Consider the following 19,730-nt stretch of genomic DNA (forward strand, 5'->3'; position numbering starts at 1 on the left):
GAACTTAACATAATTATAGACTTCTTAAAATTAATTACACTACATTTTATTTAGATTTTTCACGATGTTCAGGTCTTAATATAATGGTTGTCTTAATCTGAGTCATATGGGCATGCTGCAAATCCTGTCTATTTTCCCAACTTTTGGGGAAAGCAGAAGAGCAGTGAAGGTTGGTGTTATATAAAATTAGATTAGTTCTCTCCAAAAGCAAAGTCTGCAAAGTGGTAATGAAATCATGATTTAACCTTAAAAATGCTGAGAATATTTTTTAAAGTTATGCTTAGAATAATAGAAATGTAGGACTGGAAAGGACCTTGAGAATTCATCAAATCCAGGCCCAGGCACTCAGGCAGGACCAAGTAAATCTAGACCATCCCTGATAGCTGTTCATCCAACCTGCTTTTAAAATCCTCTAATGATAGGGAGTGCTCCCTGGAAGCCTTTTTCCAGAACTTAATTACAGTTTTTTTCCTAAAATCTAACCTAAATCTCCCTACTGCAGATTAGGCCCATTACTTTTTTGTCCTACCTTCAGTAGACATGGCGAACAATTATTCACTGTTCTCTTTATAACAACCCTTAACATATTTGAAGGCTGATTTCAGGTACTCCCCCTCAGTCGTCTTTTCTCAAGGTTAAATTTGCCCAGTTTTTCTAACCTTTCCTCATTAGTCAGGTTTTCTAAACCTTTTATCATTTTTGTGGCTCTCCTCTGGAGTCTCTAAAATTTTTCCACATCTTTCCAAAAGCGTGGCCCTAGAACTGGACACTTCCACTATAACCTACAGATCCTTTTCAGCAATACTACCGCCGAACCAGTTTTCCCCATTTTGCAGTTGTGCATTTGATTTTTCCTTCCTAAATGAAGTATTTTGCACTTGACTTTATTGCACATCTCTCCCTCCCCAACCCTTCTTGGAGTGGTCTGTTTCATTATAGACTTATTTTGTTCTGGGGCTTTGGCCCTTTAAGGTTCCCTAATAATATGCAAAAAGAAAAGGAGTACTTGTGGCACCTTAGAGACTAACAAATTTATTTGAGCATAAGCTTTCGTGAGATACAGATGATTATAATAATAATACAATAATAATAATACATTACACATATATAGTGCCTTCCATCCAGAGATTTCAGATGCTTTGTCATCACTAATTGTTGAAAATGCACAGAACTGCTGTGACATGGGTTCGCAATATTATATATTTCTAATGATGAGTAAGCTGAACCACAGTAAATTGAAAATGACTTGCCATAAGAAGTCAGAGGCATAGCTAGAAATAGATACCAAGAGTCTTTATGTGAAGTTCCATGTCTTGCTCATTCGACAACATTTCAAAAACAATCCTTGCTATGAAAAATTTCTGTTCAACCAAATCTCCCATATCATATTGCTAATAGATTCAACCTTCTGGCAGCTATTAAAATATTTAAACACTTCCTGATAACATGGATGAGAGTCTTGCACTGGAATTGGGTGACATGCTGTAATAATCCTAGTGCCCTCATCTTTTTGATTGTTATTGAGCAGCAGTATTAAAGTACATATTGCATACTGCATTCTTTGTTTAATTGCAAAAATATATCAAATAATTTTCTGATCGGCAGTTGTTTGACCTGTCTAGGTGAGGGACAAGTGAGGGACTAATGTCCCATTTGCACTTCCCTCCTGTAGTGATGTGAGACTCACCTCTACGTCGCCTCCTGCTGGTCGTCCAGGCAATTATCTCACCAGCCTCCAGAGCGCCTGTTGCTGGCACCTCCGTGCGCCTTTCCCTTGGGTGCTGCCCCCTGGAAGTACCCCCACAGTCTCTGGGTGTCCCCTCCCAGGGGAACCCCCAACCCCCTATCCCCACCTCGCCTCGTATATGGCTACTGCAGGTCACCATATAGCCCCCGCTCACTGGGGCAGACTGCAGTATATAAGCCATTCATCATTGGCAAAAGGGGGGTTTCGACCTGCTGCCTTTGCCTATCCTGGGCTGCAGCCTCTGCAACCCCAGTACCTGTCCTGGCCTTTATCAAGACCTGCAGCCTGGGGGTTCTCCAGGCTGGAGCTCCCCAGCTCCTCTAGCCTTTCCTCAGCCCTGCTCCACTCTAGATACCTTTCTCGGCTCCCAGGCAGCCAAGCCCTTCTCCCTCAAGAGCTAGAGGGAGAGTCCTCTCAGCTCCTGGCTTCACTGGCTTTTTATAGGCCCAGCTGCGGTCTGAATGGGGCATGGCCGCAGCTGTGGCTGTTTCCCCAATCAGCCAAGGCTTGCTGCTTTCCCCAGCAGCAGCCGTCTCACAGCCTCAGCCCCCTCCAGGGCTGGTTTCAAGCCCTTCAGGGCACGAGCGAGTGACCACCCCGCTACACTTCCCCACCAGAACTAAAAAAAACAAAGACACAGTTGTCTGAATATTCACCTCTAAAAGAGGTGATGTGACCTGCATCTGAATCAGGCACTGATAGTGATAGACGGGACTCTGAATTCACATGGAGCACCCCTCCAGCAGATTTTTACTCAAAGCACAAGTTGGGTCACAGACATCACACTTCATCTTCTCAGTCAAATTCAAAGCATTCCAAATGTTCCTCTACGGCTCAGTCTCCTTCAAGAAAATCTTCCTCTAAATCTTTGGTATAGGTTTGAAGTCTCACAAATCTAAATACTCAGTGGCCCTGTCTGAGATGGCACTGTTGGGGCCATGAAGATTGGTGTTGTCACCTCTGCCAGCTCCTCCTTCCTCTCCTCAGCTGATTCCGTGTGCTTCAGCACTAATACGCTTCTACTCTGCATGCCTTCTTGTTGGCAAAAGATCTTTTTTGTCTTTCCCCACCTGACTCTCCTTTGATGCAGCCCTGTGCATTGTTTACTCCATTGACACACCCAGCACTGTCGACCCACTCTGTTACACTAGCACCAGTGACACACGGGCACTGACAACACACACTCTGGTTATGTCTTCACTGTTGTCACTGACTTCATCACCTTTCTGACTACCCTAGCCATTGCCTGTTCTTGAGCTTTGTTGATCTCCAATGCGAAGACCACCTAGGACCCCACTGAGAACTGCTCCTCCCTATTCTGAAGAAGTTTGTTTCTTCTTCAGACTCTGAAAGGGAAGAGCCTGTTTCTCCTTCCAGGTTTTCCAATACTTGATGTAAAGATCAGGATTGGGTTCCCTACAGGGAGACTCCAACTTAGGGTGCCCCATGGAGGACTCCATCTATGCCATACCCTCCATAGCCTTATTGGTCTTGGGCAGACCACAGAGAGTCTAGAACTGTGTTTCTTTCACTTTCTAGGAGGAAGTCTCCTTCTTCTTTATTGCAGGAGTTATCTTCTCAGCATCCTGCTACTATTCCTCAGTTTGCTGTGCTGGACCCAATGGAGGACAGAGAATTATTGGAGGAGTCATTAGACATTCCTTTCCACATTTCTTCAACATATGAAGTGATTATTCTGGAGTCAACACCTCTCCCAGAGAAGACTTCAAAGTTTTCCAGGATCTCATGGGGAGGGTGGCTACCTCTTTAGGGGTCCAGGCGAAGATTGTATAGAGTCCACACATCCTTCTGGATATTTTACACACTCATACTCCAGGAAGGGTTGCCCTTCCTGTGAGTGAAGACTTACTAGACCTAGCAAAGGTTTCAGAGTAGCAGCCATGTTAGTCTGTATCCACAAAAAGAAAAGGAGGACTTGTGGCACCTTAGAGACTAACAAATTTATTTGAGCATAAGCTTTCGTGAGTTACAGCTCACTTCATCGAATGCATTCAGTGGAAAATACAGTGGGGAGATTTATATACACAGAGAACATGAAACAATGGGTGTTACCATACAGACTGTAACGAGTGATCAGGTAAGGTGAGCTATTACCAGCAGGAGAGCGGGGGGGTGGGAAAAAACCTTTTGTAGTAATAATCAAGGTGGGCCATTTCCAGTAGTTGACAAGAACATCTGAGGAAAAGCGGGGGGAGGGAGGGGTGCAATAAACATGGGGAAATAGTTTTACTTTGTGTAATTACCCAACCATTCACAGTCTTTATTCAAGCCTAAGTTAATTGTATCCAGTTTGCAAATTAATTCCAATTCAGCAGTCTCTCGTTGGAGTCTGCTTTTGAAGTTTTTTTGTTGAAGAATTGCCACTTTTAGGTCTGTAATCGAGTGACCAAAGAGATTGAAGTGTTCTCCGACTGGTTTTTGAATGTTGTAATTCTTGACATCTGATTTGTGTCCATTTATTCTTTTACATAGAGACTGTCCAGTTTGGCCAATGTACATGGCAGAGGGGCATTGCTGGCACATGATGGCAAATATCACATTGGTAGATGTGCAGATGAATGAGCCTCTGATAGTGTGGCTGTTGTGATTAGGCCCTATAATGGTGTCTCCTGAATAGATATGTGGACACAGTTGGCAACGGGCTTTGTTGCAAGGATAGGTTCCTGGGTTAGTGGTTCTGTTGTGTGGTGTGTGGTTGCTGGTGAGTATTTGCTCCAAGTTGGAGGGCTGTCTGTAAGCAAGGATTGGCCTATCTGGCAATGAATCTTTGCCACATGATTTATCTTCAGTTTATGGTGCGCACCATCCAGTACCACTACATGGTACTTCCGTTCAGTTTATCAGTCCCAGTGGTCTGCACCACATGCATAGCTGTAGTAGCAGCCCACCTCGGTTGCTTGGACTTTCAGATTTTTCCTTATCTGGACAATAGTCTAGTTTATGCACCATCAAGCAACCAGGTCCAACACATCATCCTAGTCATCAGACTTTTCCTCCCATCTAGGCCTGAAATTAAATTTGGACAAGTCATCATTACAACTGACGGGGGGTGGAAAGGGGTCGGGGCAGTCAGGAGACAGGGAGCAAGGGGGGAGGGGTCCTGGGGGAGTGGTCAAATGCCCGACAGAAGTTTAAAAATAGTACATCAACACTATTACGTTTTTAGCCAAACTTGTAATATCATTTAAAATATATGTATCAAGTTAATTTGACAAGCCATTGACATTAATCATATTACCCTCTTTTAATGCTTTATTAATCAAGTCCTGAATAAGCTGTTAAATTATTATGCCCAGGCTCAGTGTTAGGAAGACAGGCCTATAGTTACTCAGGTCATCCTGTTTACCTTTTAAATACATTGGCACAATAGCTTTCGTCCAGTCTTCTGGAACTTCTCTAGTGTTCCGAGAGTTACTGAAAATCAGCATTAATGGTCCAGCAATCTACTTGGCTAGCTCTTTTAAAAAACTTGGATGCAGAGTTCCTGTTTAATAAATGTTTAGCTTTAGTCACTGCTGTTTAACATCCTCCTGAGTTACTGTTTGAATGGAAAGTGCGTTATCATCATTATCATATGATCTGACTACATCATCTGGCTTTTTCCCAAATACAGAACAGAAATATTTATTGAACACTTCTGCCTTTTCTGCATTATCATGGACAGTTCTACCATTTCCATCTAATAATGGAGCAATACTACTGTTAGGAATCCTTTTGCACCTAAATACTTGAAACACTCCTTGTTATTGTTCTTATCACTGCTGGACATATTTTTCTCCTGGTGCATTTTTGCTTCAGTTATCAATTTTCTACAGTTCCTAGCTTCTGTTTTGTATTCATTACTAATCAACTTGCCCTTTTTTCCATTTGTTACATATGTTACATACATTTTTTTATAACTGCTTTCACTTTTATAATATCTTTCTCCTCAGTCTAGACCAGGGAGGGCAAACTTTTTGGCCCGAGGGCCACGTCGGGGTTGCAAAACTGTACGGAGGGTGGGCTAGGGAAGACTGTGCCTCCCCAAACAGTCTGCCCCTGCACCCTGACTGCCCCCCTCAGAACCTCCAGCCCATCCACCCCCCCACCGTCCCCTGACAGCCCCCTCCCGAGACCCCCTGACCTTAACCACTCCTCCAGGACCCCACCCCCTATCCGACCCCCCCCTTGCTCCCTGTCCCCTGACTGCCCCGACCCCTATCCACCCCCTCAATCCCTGACTGGCCCCTTGGGACTCCAACACCTATCCAACCGCTCCCTGTCCCCTGACTGCCCCCCGGGACTCCCACACCTATCCAATTCCCCCATCTCCTCACCGCCCCCCCCATAACCTCCACCACATCCAACCACCCCCTGCTCCCTGTCCTCTGACTGCTCCCTGCGACCCCCTGCCCCTTATCCAACCTGCCTCCCTGCTCCCTTACCATGCCACTCAAAGCAACATGTCTGGCCGCCATGCCGCTCGGCCGGAGCGCGCAGCCCTGCCGCCTGGAGCACTGCCCGCACGGCGGCGTGGCTGCGGGGGAGGGACCGGGGTAACCTCCCCAGTTGGGAGCTTAGGGACTGGGCAGGAAGGTCCCGTGGGCCGCAGTTTGCCCGCATCTGGTCTAGACCCTTAGCAGTGGCCAAGAGGTGAAGATTATTTCTTTGAGATCTGTTTTCTAAGCTGTCCTGTTTTTCTTCCAGTTTGTGTAGCATAAGCTTTCAGGAGGCAGTTTCTTCTTTAATTTCACTGGTTTTATTGGCAGTCCTTTGTAGCTCATTTTCCAAGTGAGACATTTGGGATTTTACATCACATACAACCTTAGAGAGGCCACAAATATGTTTGGAGATTGAATCCAGTCTGTGAGGAATTCTTTCAGTGGCTGGGCTATGTTCTGCTGTGCCCTTGTGGTCTTCCCCTTCAGTTGCTTAGGTGATTCAGGCTTAGGTCTTTTGTTGCCTCTCATTGTTTCATTGGAATTCATATTCAACAGTTTGAAGTTCATCCAGGGGACTAATTCAAATGTTTGACAGAAACTTAATTTCAGATTTGTTAGGACAGTATTTATTAGAGATGAATTAATAAGTGGGGAGTGAGGAGATGCGGGACTAGGCAGCCATCTTCCGTGTGGGTACCATGTGACACCCCGATGATGACATTTTAAAGTCATTTATTTTTGGGGTTAAGGTTGTTAAAAGTTTTACTGATAAGTATGTCAATTACATATCCTTTCACTTATATGGGACATTTAAAACAAGACTAGGCAAAAACTAGGCAAATAGAAAATGCTTTAAATTATAATCTAGCATTGATAGGGCTATGGTTTAGACAGCCTAATATATCTCTTCCATCTAATTTCTATGATTCATTCCACCTTGATGTGTATTTTGATCAGTTTTAGAAATAGTTTACATTTGCATGCAGATCGTTCATCTCTTGGGGTAGCTTTGTGATTTTTAGAATGCTAAATAAATATTTATTTATACTCATGTTGTACTTTGTAATAAATCTCCTTTACTGCCTCATTTTTTCTCAAAAAACAAGTGAGTTTTCATTGGTCCATCTGGCTGATTGAGATCAGCAAATTGAGTTTATCTTGTTTTTCAGAACCTAAACAAGTGCCTTTAGCAAGATCAAAACAACACCATAATCAGCATTCCAAAAGTTCAAAATGCAAATGAGAAAACAGATTTATGGTAAACAGTGTTCATTAATCATTTAAAACAGTTTTTCATTAGTATAATTTCTATTTATGAAAATTTGCTAATTTATTTATGCTGAAGTAGGACTGGGATGCATTCATCCACCTGTATTTATTCATACAGAAACTGACAAGTGTGACATAAAAAACATCTTCACCATGCCTGAGGTGAAACACTGCACAGCAGATAGAAAACAATTAAGGGATTTAAAACGGAAAACAATTTGATAAATCTGTACCAAATTCCTTTTTAGCATCACATTTCAAACAAAATATATTCAGTAGGTTGTGCTTTAGTTATATGGTGTCTTCAGAACAGTGATTAGTGCCTTCCCCTCTCCACTGGAAGGATGCTCTGTCTTTACTCACTCAGCTACAGTATGATTTATTAAAGATCTGATCAGGAAATTCCCATCAGTGCTTAAACCTACCTCTCAATGAGACATTAACATTGTCCTGTCCAAGCTCACTAGTCCACCTTTCAAACACATGGTGACTTGTACCATGGCCCATGTATCCATGAAAGTAGCGTTCTGAGTTGCTATCACCTCAGCTAGGAGGGTCAGTGTGCTTGGCACCATCATGGAGGACCCACCTTATACATTGTTTCACAAAGAAAAGGTTTCTCTTCAACTACACCCCAAGAGACTTCACTCCCTCAGCGTCCTATGTTCTACCTGCAAAGAGCAAACCCTTTAAAAAATTGAGACATTCTAACACCATAGTAGAGAGGTTGCGTGGACAAGCCATATCCTCCGAGGGCATTTCCAAATTGGTCTCAGGCTGCATCTTAGAGCACTACAAGTTAGCAAACATTCCTCCCTCTGGGCTCCCTATCACGTCCCTATCAGAAGTTCCACAACAGGACATCTGCAGAGCAGCCACTTGGAATTCAATCCACACATTTTTGATGCACTATTGCCTAGTTTATGTCCCGGCCCACAGATGCACCAATGGGGTTGGCAGTATTGCAAATATGTTTGCTACCAGCTTCCTCGCACCTCCTCCAGTCTGAACGCTGTTTGCCAATCACCCATGTGTGGGATACGTATAGGGACCACCACCAGAAGTAATGGAGGTTACTTACTATAACTGAAGGTTCTTTGATACATTTCGTCCCTGTCTGTATTTCACTACCTGCCTTCCATCCCTCTGCTTCGGACCCAGTTGGTTTTACAGTAAGAAGAGCAACTAGAAAGGCATTGACCTGTAGTGCCTATTATACCCTCTGTCAGGAGCAAAAGGAGATGCACTGTACATATGTGGGACAACAGACATTGCTTGGAAGAGCTTCTGGACTTTGGCACAATAGTGTGCATGCGTTCCCATGTGTGGAATTCAAATAGAGACCATACATCTTGAAGAACATCCAGTTACAGTAAGTAACCTCCACTTTTTTTTTAAATAAATTTCCGGCTCATTCTATCTTATTTTAAAAGCAACTAAATAGTCATTTAAAATGCACAATCTGCAACATAAAATCTGTAAATCGCATTAAAGATCCTGGGGATAACCCTTTCAGTATAGAACAAAAGGAAATTCATTTTCCCTTTTAATGGGTGAGAAAAGCCATAGAATCTGAATGCATCTTTCATGTAAATTTCATGTATCTTGATTTTTTCTAAAGTTAGCATTGTTTGTTTTAAATGATCAAATATGTTGTTCTTTCCATTGCGGTAGCATCCAGAGGCATCAGGCAGTCATAAAGTTTCATTTTGTAAGGTGGTGTGCAGACACATAGGATGAGACACCCTACTCCCAAAGAATTGATAATGTAAGGAAATCATAAATTATACTTCTTATTCCTACAGTAACTGTGCTAAAATAGATCATCGGTCCTCACACCATGAAACTAAACGTGAAAATTTTACTTATTTTGTTTGCAAGCTCTTTGGGGCAGAGTCTTTGTTATATGCTTGTCTAGTGCCTAACACAGTGGGTCTGGGGCCTGGGTGTTATTGCAATGCAAATATGTGATAGTAACTGAAACACAATCTCATGGTTCTATCCTCCAGGCTAACACCCACCACCCCTTGTCTTTTCTAATATTTGTGATAGCCCTCTAATTAAACTATGACTTTTATTTAATGTATTTAATGAATGTATAATTTTAAACGGAAAAATATATATTTGAAAATGGTGAGACAAGGTGGGTGAGGTAATACCTTTTATTGGACCAACTTCTATTGATGAGCGAGACAATCTTTCAAGCTTACATAAAGCTCTTCTTCAGGTCTGGAAAACATACTCCCAGAGTGTCACAGCACACAAAGAGCCAGCTTCCTTCAGGACACAACCTACCTTCTTCACAAACTCTGCAGTGATGTGGGAGGGATGTTGTTGATGTTTGGAGTTTGTGGGGGAGGTCAGTTTGTGGAGGAGGTCAGAGTACATTTCTCAGATCTGAAGGAGAACTCTGTGTAAGCTCGGAAGCTTGTCTCTCTCATCAACAGAAGCTGGTCCAATAAAAGATATTACCTCACCCACCTTGTCTCTCTAATATCCTGGGACCGACACTAAGATGGTGTCATCTTAGTCTACAAATCCACTCCCTGGGTGTATTTAGGAGTTGTATCAGCTAGCTGTATTGACTGAGTTTTTCTGCTGGTTGCTGCTGGGACTTCTATAGAACCAGCAGAGAGATAAGACAGTGATTGGGATCCTATTCCTTCTTGTATATCATCAATAGAAAAGTTTACTGAGGGGTGCACAGCTGTTATGGAGGAAGGACAACAAAGTTGCACAGATGTAACTGAGGACATAATTTGACTGTTAGAAACTTAATAGTTGGTGATACTAGATTCTTTCCTTCATGTTGACAGGTTTCAGAGTAACAGCCGTGTTAGCCTGTATTTGCAAAAAGAAAAGGAGAACTTGTGGCACCTTAGAGACTAACCAATTTATTTGAGCATAAGCTTTTGTGAGCTACCTCACTTCATCGGATGTATACTGTGGAAAGTACAGAAGATCTTTTTATACACATAAACCATGAAAAAATGGGTGTTTACCACTACGAAAGGTTTTCTCTCCCGCCACCCCACTCTCCTGCTGGTAATAGCTTATCTAAAGTGACCACTCTCCTTACAATGTGTATGATAATCAAGTTGGGCCATTTCCAGCACAAATCCAGGTTTTCTCCCCACAAACCCACTCTCCTGTTGGTAATAGCTTATCATAGAATCATAGAATCATAGAATATCAGGGTTGGAAGGGACCCCAGAAGGTCATCTAGTCCAACCCCCTGCTCAAAGCAGGACCAATTCCCAGTTAAATCATCCCAGCCAGGGCTTTGTCAAGCCTGACCTTAAAAACCTCTAAGGAAGGAGATTCTACCACCTCCCTAGGTAACGCATTCCAGTGTTTCACCACCCTCTTAGTGAAAAAGTTTTTCCTAATATCCAATCTAAACCTCCCCCACTGCAACTTGAGACCCATTACTCCTCGTTCTGTCATCTGCTACCATTGAGAACAGTCTAGAGCCATCCTCTTTGGAACCCCCTTTCAGGTAGTTGAAAGCAGCTATCAAATCCCCCCTCATTCTTCTCTTCTGCAGGCTAAACAATCCCAGCTCCCTCAGCCTCTCCTCATAACTCATGTGTTCCAGACCCCTAATCATTTTTGTTGCCCTTCGCTGGACTCTCTCCAATTTATCCACATCCTTCTTGAAGTGTGGGGCCCAAAACTGCACACAGTACTCCAGATGAGGCCTCACCAATGTCGAATAGAGGGGAACGATCACGTCCCTCGATCTGCTCGCTATGCCCCTACTTATACATCCCAAAATGCCATTGGCCTTCTTGGCAACAAGGGCACACTGCTGACTCATATCCAGCTTCTCGTCCACTGTCACCCCTAGGTCCTTTTCTGCAGAACTGCTGCCTAGCCATTCTGTCCCTAGTCTGTAGCTGTGCATTCGGTTCTTCCGTCCTAAGTGCAGGACCCTGCACTTATCCTTATTGAACCTCATCAGATTCCTTTTGGCCCAATCTTCCAATTGGTCTAGGTCCTTCTGTATCCTATCCCTCCCCTCCAGCGTATCTACCACTCCTCCCAGTTTAGTATCATCCGCAAATTTGCTGAGAGTGCAATCCACACCATCCTCCAGATCATTTATGAAGATATTGAATAAAACCGGCCCCAGGACCGACCCTTGGGGCACTCCACTTGATACCGGCTGCCAACTAGACATGGAGCCATTGATCACTACCCGTTGAGCCCGACAATTTAGCCAGCTTTCTACCCACCTTATAGTGCATTCATCCAGCCCATACTTCCTTAACTTGCTGACAAGAATACTATGGGAGACCGTGTCAAAAGCTTTGCTAAAGTCAAGAAACAATACATCCACTGCTTTCCCTTCATCCACAGAACCAGTAATCTCATCATAAAAGGCGATTAGATTAGTCAGGCATGACCTTCCCTTGGTGAATCCATGCTGGCTGTTCCTGATCACTTTCCTCTCATGCAAGTGCTTCAGGATTGATTCTTTGAGGACCTGCTCCATGATTTTTCCAGGGACTGGAACTATTTCCAGGGACTGGGACTATTTTATCTAAAGTGATCACTCTCCTTACAATGTGTATGATAATCAAGGTGGGCCATTTCCAGCACAAATCCAGGGTTTAACAAGAACGTCTGGGGGGAAGAAAAAACAAGGGGAAATAGGTTACCTTACATAATGACTTAGCTACTCCCTACAACACTACAAAAAGAAGGATTCTAGGTGGAGTCCTCCTGAAGGTCGAGACAGCAGACTGGACTTCTACATAGAGTGCTTCTGCTGACGTGCACGGGCTGAAATTGTGGAAAAGCAGCAGCACTTGCCCCACAACCTCAGCCGTGTAGAACACAATGCTATCCACAACCTCAGAAACAACTCTGACATCATAATCAAAAAGGCTGACAAAAGAGGTGCTGTTGTCATCATGAATAGGTCGGAATATGAACAAGAGGCTGCTCGGCCGCTCTCCAACACCACTTTCTACAAGCCATTACCCTCTGATCCCACTGAGAGTTACCAAAAGAAACCACACCATTTGCTCAAGAAACTCTCTGAAAAAGCACAAGATCAAATCCTCACAGACACACCACTAGAACCCCGAGCAGGGATATTCTGTCTCCTACCCAAGATCCATAAACCTGGAAATCCTGGGCGCCCCATCATCTCAGGCATTGGCACTCTGACAGCAGGATTGTCTGGCTATGTAGACTCCCTTCTCAGGCCCTACGCTACCAGCACTCCCAGCTACCTTTGAGACACCACTGACTTCCTGAGGAAACTACAGTCCATCGGTGATCTTCCTGATAACACCATCCTGGCCATTATGGATGTAGAAGCCTTCTACACCAACATTCCACACAAAGATGGACTACAAGCCGTCAAGAACACTATCCCCGATAATGTCACGGCTAACCTGGTGGCTGAACTTTGTGACTTTGTCCTTACCCATAACTATTTTACATTTGGGGACAATGTATACCTTCAAATCAGCAGCACTGCTATGGGTACCTACATGGCCCCACAGCATGCCAACATTTTTATGGCTAACTTAGAACAACGCTTCCTCAGCTCTCGTGCCCTAACGCCCCTACTCTACTTGCGCTATATTGATGACATCTTCATCATCTGGACCCATGGAAAAGAAGCCCTTGAGGAATTCCACCATGATTTCAACAATTTCCATCCCACCATCAACCTCAGCCTGATCCAGTCCACACAAGAGATCCACTTCCTGGACACTACAGTGCTAATAAACGATGGTCACATAAACACCACCCTATACCGGAAACCTACTGACCGCTATTCCTACCTACATGCCTCCAGCTTTCACCCTGACCACACCACGCGATCTATTGTCTACAGCCAAGCTCTACGATACAACCGCATTTGCTCCAACCCCTCAGACAGAGACAAACACCTACAAGATCTCTACGAAGCATTCTTACAACTACAATACCCACCTGTGGAAGTGAAGAAACAGATTGATAGAGCCAGAAGAGTTCCCAGAAGTCACCTACTACAGGACAGGCCTAACAAAGAAAATAACAGAACGCCACTAGCCGTCACCTTCAGCCCCCAAGTAAAACCCCTCCAACCCATTATTAAGGATCTACAACCTATCCTGAAGGATGACCCAACACTCTCACAAATCTTGGGAGACAGGCCAGTCCTTGCCTACAGACAGCCCCCCAACCTGAAGCAAATACTCACCAGCAACCACATACCACACAACAGAACCACTAAACCCAGGAACCTATCCTTGCAACAAAGCCTGTTGCCAACTGTGCCCACATATCTATTCAGGGGACGCCATCACAGGGCCTAATAACATCAGCCACACTATCAGAGGCTCGTTCACCTGCACATCCACCAATGTGATATATGCCATCATGTGCCAGCAGTGCCCCTCTGCCATTTACATTGGACAAACTGGACAGTCTCTATGTAAAAGAATAAATGGACACAAACCAGATGTCAAGAATTATAACATTCATAAACCAGTCGGAGAACACTTCAATCTCTCTGGTCACGCGATTACAGACATGAAAGTTGCGATATTACAACAGAAAAACTTCAAAACCAGACTCTAGAGAGAGACTGTTGAATTGGAATTCATTTGCAAATTGGATACAATTAACTTAGGCTTGAATGGAGACTGGGAGTGGCTAAGTCATTATGCAAGGTAACCTATTTCCCCTTGTTTCCCCCCCCCCCCAGACGTTCTTGTTAAACCCTGGATTTGTGCTGGAAATGGCCCACCTTGATTATCATACACATTGTAAGGAGAGTGATCTCTTTAGATAAGCTATTACCAGCAGGAGAGTGGGGTGGTGGGAGAGAAAACCTTTTGTAGTGGTAAACACCCATTTTTTCATGGTTTATGTGTATAAAAAGATCTTCTGTACTTTCCACAGTATGCATCCGATGAAGTGAGCTGTAGCTCATGAAAGCTTATGCTCTAATAAATTGGTTAGTCTCTAAGGTGCAACAAGTACTTGTTTTCTTTTTCCTTCATATGTATCTTGACCGTCATATTCCAGCTTGACTGTAGCTCTGGCAATTATTATAAGCATTTGTTACTTATTAATTGCACACATTTCATGTGAAAATCTTTGAGACAATAAGCATGGCAGCTCACAATGCCTCTGTTACACAGATGTTTTTTAGCGTAGGATGGCACATTAAAGGAAGACAACTTGTGACTAGCTGGTAGCGGTAGCAATATTTATTTGCATTATTCTTTATGTGAATCCTGGCTGTTGATGACCTTCAGGGCTTCCAAGTATTGGCTCAAGGATAGCTGAAGCCTTGGACATCAAGACAAGGATGATTCAAGATAACACGCCCAAGCTGGTAGATATCCTCAGCTCCACTCAGCATGGGTGACACACGCAGGCCTTGCTTCTCCTGAGTTCAAAGCTAGTAGAAAAGTGCTACCAAGTCCTCCTACATAAGGAGTTTGAACATTTTTACATGCACCCAACCCTGGGGCTGTTTGTAGTTTCCGCAGTCCAAGAAAAGGCCAGGCCCACCAAGGGGATTCCAAAAGAGAAGCATCCCAAGGAACTAGACCTCTGGCCAACATGCTTGGCTTGTCAGATGCACACCAATTCCACATCGCAAACCTGTTTGCTATGTACTGTCTCTGAGTTTGAGAAAGAGTGACCTTCCTATCAAAGCTTCTGCGGGAATGCAGGGAGGAGCTAAGAGACACAATCAAAGAAGGGCAGTTGGTAGCCAAAACAGTGCTATAAATTGCAGTGGATGAGTCTGAAGTGGCTGCTTAATCCATGGCCACAGCTGTTACAAGGCACCAAGCCTCCTGCTTACAGGCATTTGGGATTCTGAAAGAAGTCTAGGCAACAACAGAGAATCTACCCTTCAAGGGCATGGACTTCTTCAGTAGCTGGAAGGATGAAGTGCTTCATTTCCTGTAGAATTTGAGGGAGACACTGAGGTTCTTGGTATTAACATTTTAACTTACCAGTGCCAGCTCCCTGAATGAGGGAGAACACTCTCTGATTCCCATAGTTGCCAACTGGAATGCCCTCTCAGACAGTGACCCTTGTGCTCTTGGAGGCACTCATCATCCTCCTTCTCTATAAAACATCAGGGAGGCATCAGGTTTGATGGAGGAAGAAGGGGATGTCAAGAACAACACCAACACCACCCTGGAACTGATCTTCAGAAATCACCCTCCGTTCCATTGAGAATGGTTGACGATTATAGCCAATAAATGGTGTGCTAAGTATTGTCACCCATGTCTACTCTATCCAATTCCTTTCCTGTTCCCTACCGATCCCCCTTTCCTGTCCCTGTTCTGAGATCCTTCTCATGAGATCCTATGACAAAAAGAAGTCACCTCTGTGAGTCTAGGAGCTGTGGAAGAGAGTCTGCAGGAGTAAAGGAAAAGAGTCTTCTATTCCCTGTATTTCTTCACCCAAAGAATAAAGTGTGTGTTTGGGGGGGGGGGGGAAGAGTTTCCTCCTAATCTAGATCTTAGGATAATGAATGATCTCAGGTTCAGTATGATAATATTTGCCTTCATCATTTATCACTTCAGGCTAAGGACTGTGTTTTGTCTCTGAACTTACAGGATGCATACTTCTGCATTGCCATTCACCCCTCCCACAGGAAGTACCTGGGATTTATAGTCAAGCCATTCAACTGCATCAAGAACCTTTACAAAATGCCTTGCCATAGTGGTGGCAAGCCTAAGGAAAATGGGTGTTCACAACTATCTGTATCTGGATAACTGGGTGATAAGAGGCAGATCATATCAGGAAACTCTTGACAAGCCTCATCAGTGTACTCTCTCTGTTTGCCCATCTGGTTTTCCTGGTGAACTATGAGAAATTGTCACTCATTCCATCACAGATGATAGAGTCCATATGGGCCAAGATAAATTTCATGAGTGTCAGGGCCATAGGACAGATTCCTCTCACATCACTTGTTACAGGACACGTTAACCTCATACTGGACTACGATGGTAAGGACTTGTCTCACATTGTGTTAGGCCACATGTGTCCATGTACTTCTTTGATGCCGCTTGATGGACTTCATCTTAGGATGTCTCAGGTCAGTCTATTTCCAGATGAACCGCCAGATGACCAAGGCAGTCTTATCCCTCTCACATTCTTGTGGGGCTGACCTGAGGGCAGAGTCCTGGCCATGCCCAAAAAGGGCTACCATTCTAGACCCTGTCAGCATCCAAGGCATTAGTCACAGATTCATCTGGGTGGGCACACTTGCACCACCTACAGGTACAAGACCATGGATTCCAGAGGTTCTGAAACTACATATAAATGTCTTAAGCCTGGCCACATCAGATTGATGTGGAAGGTGTTCCTCTGTATTCTATGCCATCCAGTAGTGCACTATATAAACTAGCAAGGGGGTGCCTGCTCTATCCCTCTCTGCAGACAGGTCATCAAGCTAGAGAATATATCCTACATACGTGGTATAACCCTGATAGCCATAAACCTATCAGGAATCAGCAATGACTTGGCAGACTACCTAAGCAGATAGTCTGTTACTAACCACAAGTGGTCATTGCAGTAATCCATCACCAAGTCAATATTACACCAATGGGGGAAACTGGTGATAGACTTGTTTGCCACAAAGGGCAACAAGGCACAGAGGAGGCATTAGCCTGGGATCCTTGCTGGATTTTTTCAGTCTGCAGTGGAATCAGGGCCTCCTTTATGCCTTGCCATCCGTTCCACTAATTCTGAGGGTAATTATAAAAGCAGACAAGACCAGGCTATCCTCCTCCTTATCCTCATAGCTCTTTTGGCTGAGGCAGTTCTGGCTGACAGACCTGTTTATAAATGTCCATGTGACCACCTCTCACACTCTCTGGCACAACCCAAACCTGTTGTTGCAGGATCAGGGTTAAGTACTCCATCCAGGCCCAAAGTCTCTGGACCTGATTGCCTTGGGTGTTGGCTGGTTGAGCCATGAAAAGGAACTGCTCCTGGCATGTTCAGAAAATCCGTGCGGAGTAGAAAACTGTCCACAAACTGTCCATTATTCCTCAAAATGGAAAAGTTTCTTGATATGGGGAGACCAATATGATCTAGACACAGTACAGGCCCAGGTATTGAGGATTCTAGATTATTTGCTGCAATTGAAACACTCCAGACTTTCACTTAGTTTAATCAGGGTCCTTCTGACAGCAATATCAGCATTTCATCTACTGCTAAGTCGTTCTCAGTCTTCTCTCATCTACTCCAACATGAGACCTCAGCGTTATCCTTCTAAAGCTTATGGAGCACCCCTTCGAGCCCCTCTCAAGGAGTACCATCTTACTCTCAAAATGGTCTTTGTTGTGACCATAAGCTCAGCCAGAAGCCTGAGTGAGCATCAAACGCTTCTAGTGGAACCTCTGTATACCTCATTTTAAAAAAAGACAAGGGGGTACTAAAATCTTATTAAAAATTCATCCTCAAGGTGGTTTCTGAGTTCCAGTTCAATCAATCAACTTAACTGTTGTCCTCCCAAAGCCACATTCCACACAATGGGAGAAGCAGCTCCACACCCTAGATGTATCCAGAGCTCTTCAATATTACGTTGACAGGACCAATCTTACAGATTGTCCCCATGTCTATTTCTAGCTATAACTGGCCACTCCAAGGGTCAGGCCATTTCATAACAAAGACTTTCAATATGATTAACACATTGTATCTCACGGTGCTACCATGGATGTACTCTCTCACTGACTATTAAACTCACTCCACCAGAGCCGAAAAGGAATCCTCAGCCTGATTCAGCAAGGCTACTACATGGAGCAACCCACTCACATTTATCAAGCATTATCTACTGGACTTTGCTACTAGATTAAATGCCAAATTTGGGAGAATGGTATTCCAATCTGTAGATTCCAATGCAGCTAAGATTCCTGAAGAGGATGTTGCTTACCAGTAACCTACAGTGGGCTCTTCACTGATACTTGAAGAAAGTATGGTTACTTACCCTACAGTAACTGTGATGTTTAAGATGATGATGTCTGTGTGAATCTGACAATCTGCCCTCTGTCCCTGTTTTTGTAGACCTCAGCTACGACAGGGTGCAAGGAAACTGAGGAAGGGACAATGTCACTCTGCCCTTTTTATGCCCTCACATTGGAGTATGCGCTGCCCCCAGTGGATACCGCTATTCCAAAGATTTTGAGCTTCTGCCTATGAGACACGTGCACGGCTACAATGAGATTCACACTGACTACATCTTGTAGAACCACAATTATCGTAGGGTAAGACAAGTAATCTTTTTTTCTGTGCCCTTGCAGAAGCTGTTTTTGGACATGCAATTTATTTGATACATCTTTACTTGAACACTATTTAATACGCTGCAAAATGCAAGAGGATTTATATCTGCACCCTTCCTTCTCTAGAGTGCTTTGAATTCAAAGGCAGCCATTACTTTTGTTTTTGTAAACTAATTTGTGACACTGTAGTTGCGTCAACCTATATACAGTGAAAATGAAATGGTGTGAATGCAAGGTATTTTTTACTTGAATTGACTGTTATATTAGCACTTATGAAATATGTATTTTTCAAGCCCCTACAGCCTGGTTTCCCAATACAAGGAACTTGCTATGCAACTTTGATTTCCTGGATTATGAGCTCTCTTAAATGAGCCCCTTTTGTAATAATGCATATAATTAAAGGAAGATATATAATGTGGCACACCTAAACAAGCATGAACCCAGTGCTTGTAAGTAAATTCATTGATTTTATTTAATAGTGATTTGTGGTTTACATTTTGTATTCAAGGAAAATAATCCTACATTTCCCTTTTATTTCAAAGGCAACGGTAAGTAGAATTGTTTGATAGGAGGAACTCCCATTTTCTCCCTTTTTTTTCAAAACTGTTACATTATAGTTTATTTCTATTTACAACAGAGGTTTTATTTTTCTGCTTATCCCATATTTTATACATGTTAGATCTGTACTCCTTCATATTTTGTCTTTCCTGAGTGTACTGGGGGAATGAAGAGAAGGCATAGGAAGTTACTGCTCCTCCCCCACCTTGCACTTGTACGGGAACCAGCACTGTAAGGAGTAGATGGGTGATATGTCCAGAGCGATTCCACAGTGCAGAGAGGGTGTGATCAGATTGCTTTGGTGTGAGGCCAGACCTTGCCATCAGGTACGTAGACTGTCAGAGGTGTGGGCCTTGCATGTGATGATTAAAGTTCCAGATTATATTTTGTCCTTGCCACTTAGGTCTGACTTTCACTTTCACACATGCTTCACCATGGTAAGGTCAGAATCTG

General features: G+C 43.6%; 1 protein-coding gene and 1 long non-coding RNA gene across 4 annotated transcripts in view; both read left to right on the forward strand.

Moving 5' to 3' along the window:
- TRAPPC9 (trafficking protein particle complex subunit 9) overlaps nt 1-19,730 on the forward strand; it is an 829,667-nt gene that overhangs the window by 457,857 nt on the left and 352,080 nt on the right. The window lies entirely within an intron of this gene.
- Nucleotides 5,982-19,350, forward strand: LOC140905837 (uncharacterized). Its single transcript, XR_012156956.1, has 3 exons — nt 5,982-7,447; nt 9,133-9,226; nt 19,262-19,350. It is a non-coding gene; the product is annotated as an uncharacterized lncRNA (long non-coding RNA).

The sequence above is a fragment of the Lepidochelys kempii genome, chromosome 2 (assembly GCF_965140265.1).
Source record: "Lepidochelys kempii isolate rLepKem1 chromosome 2, rLepKem1.hap2, whole genome shotgun sequence".
In the NCBI taxonomy this organism is placed as follows: Eukaryota; Metazoa; Chordata; order Testudines; family Cheloniidae; genus Lepidochelys; species Lepidochelys kempii.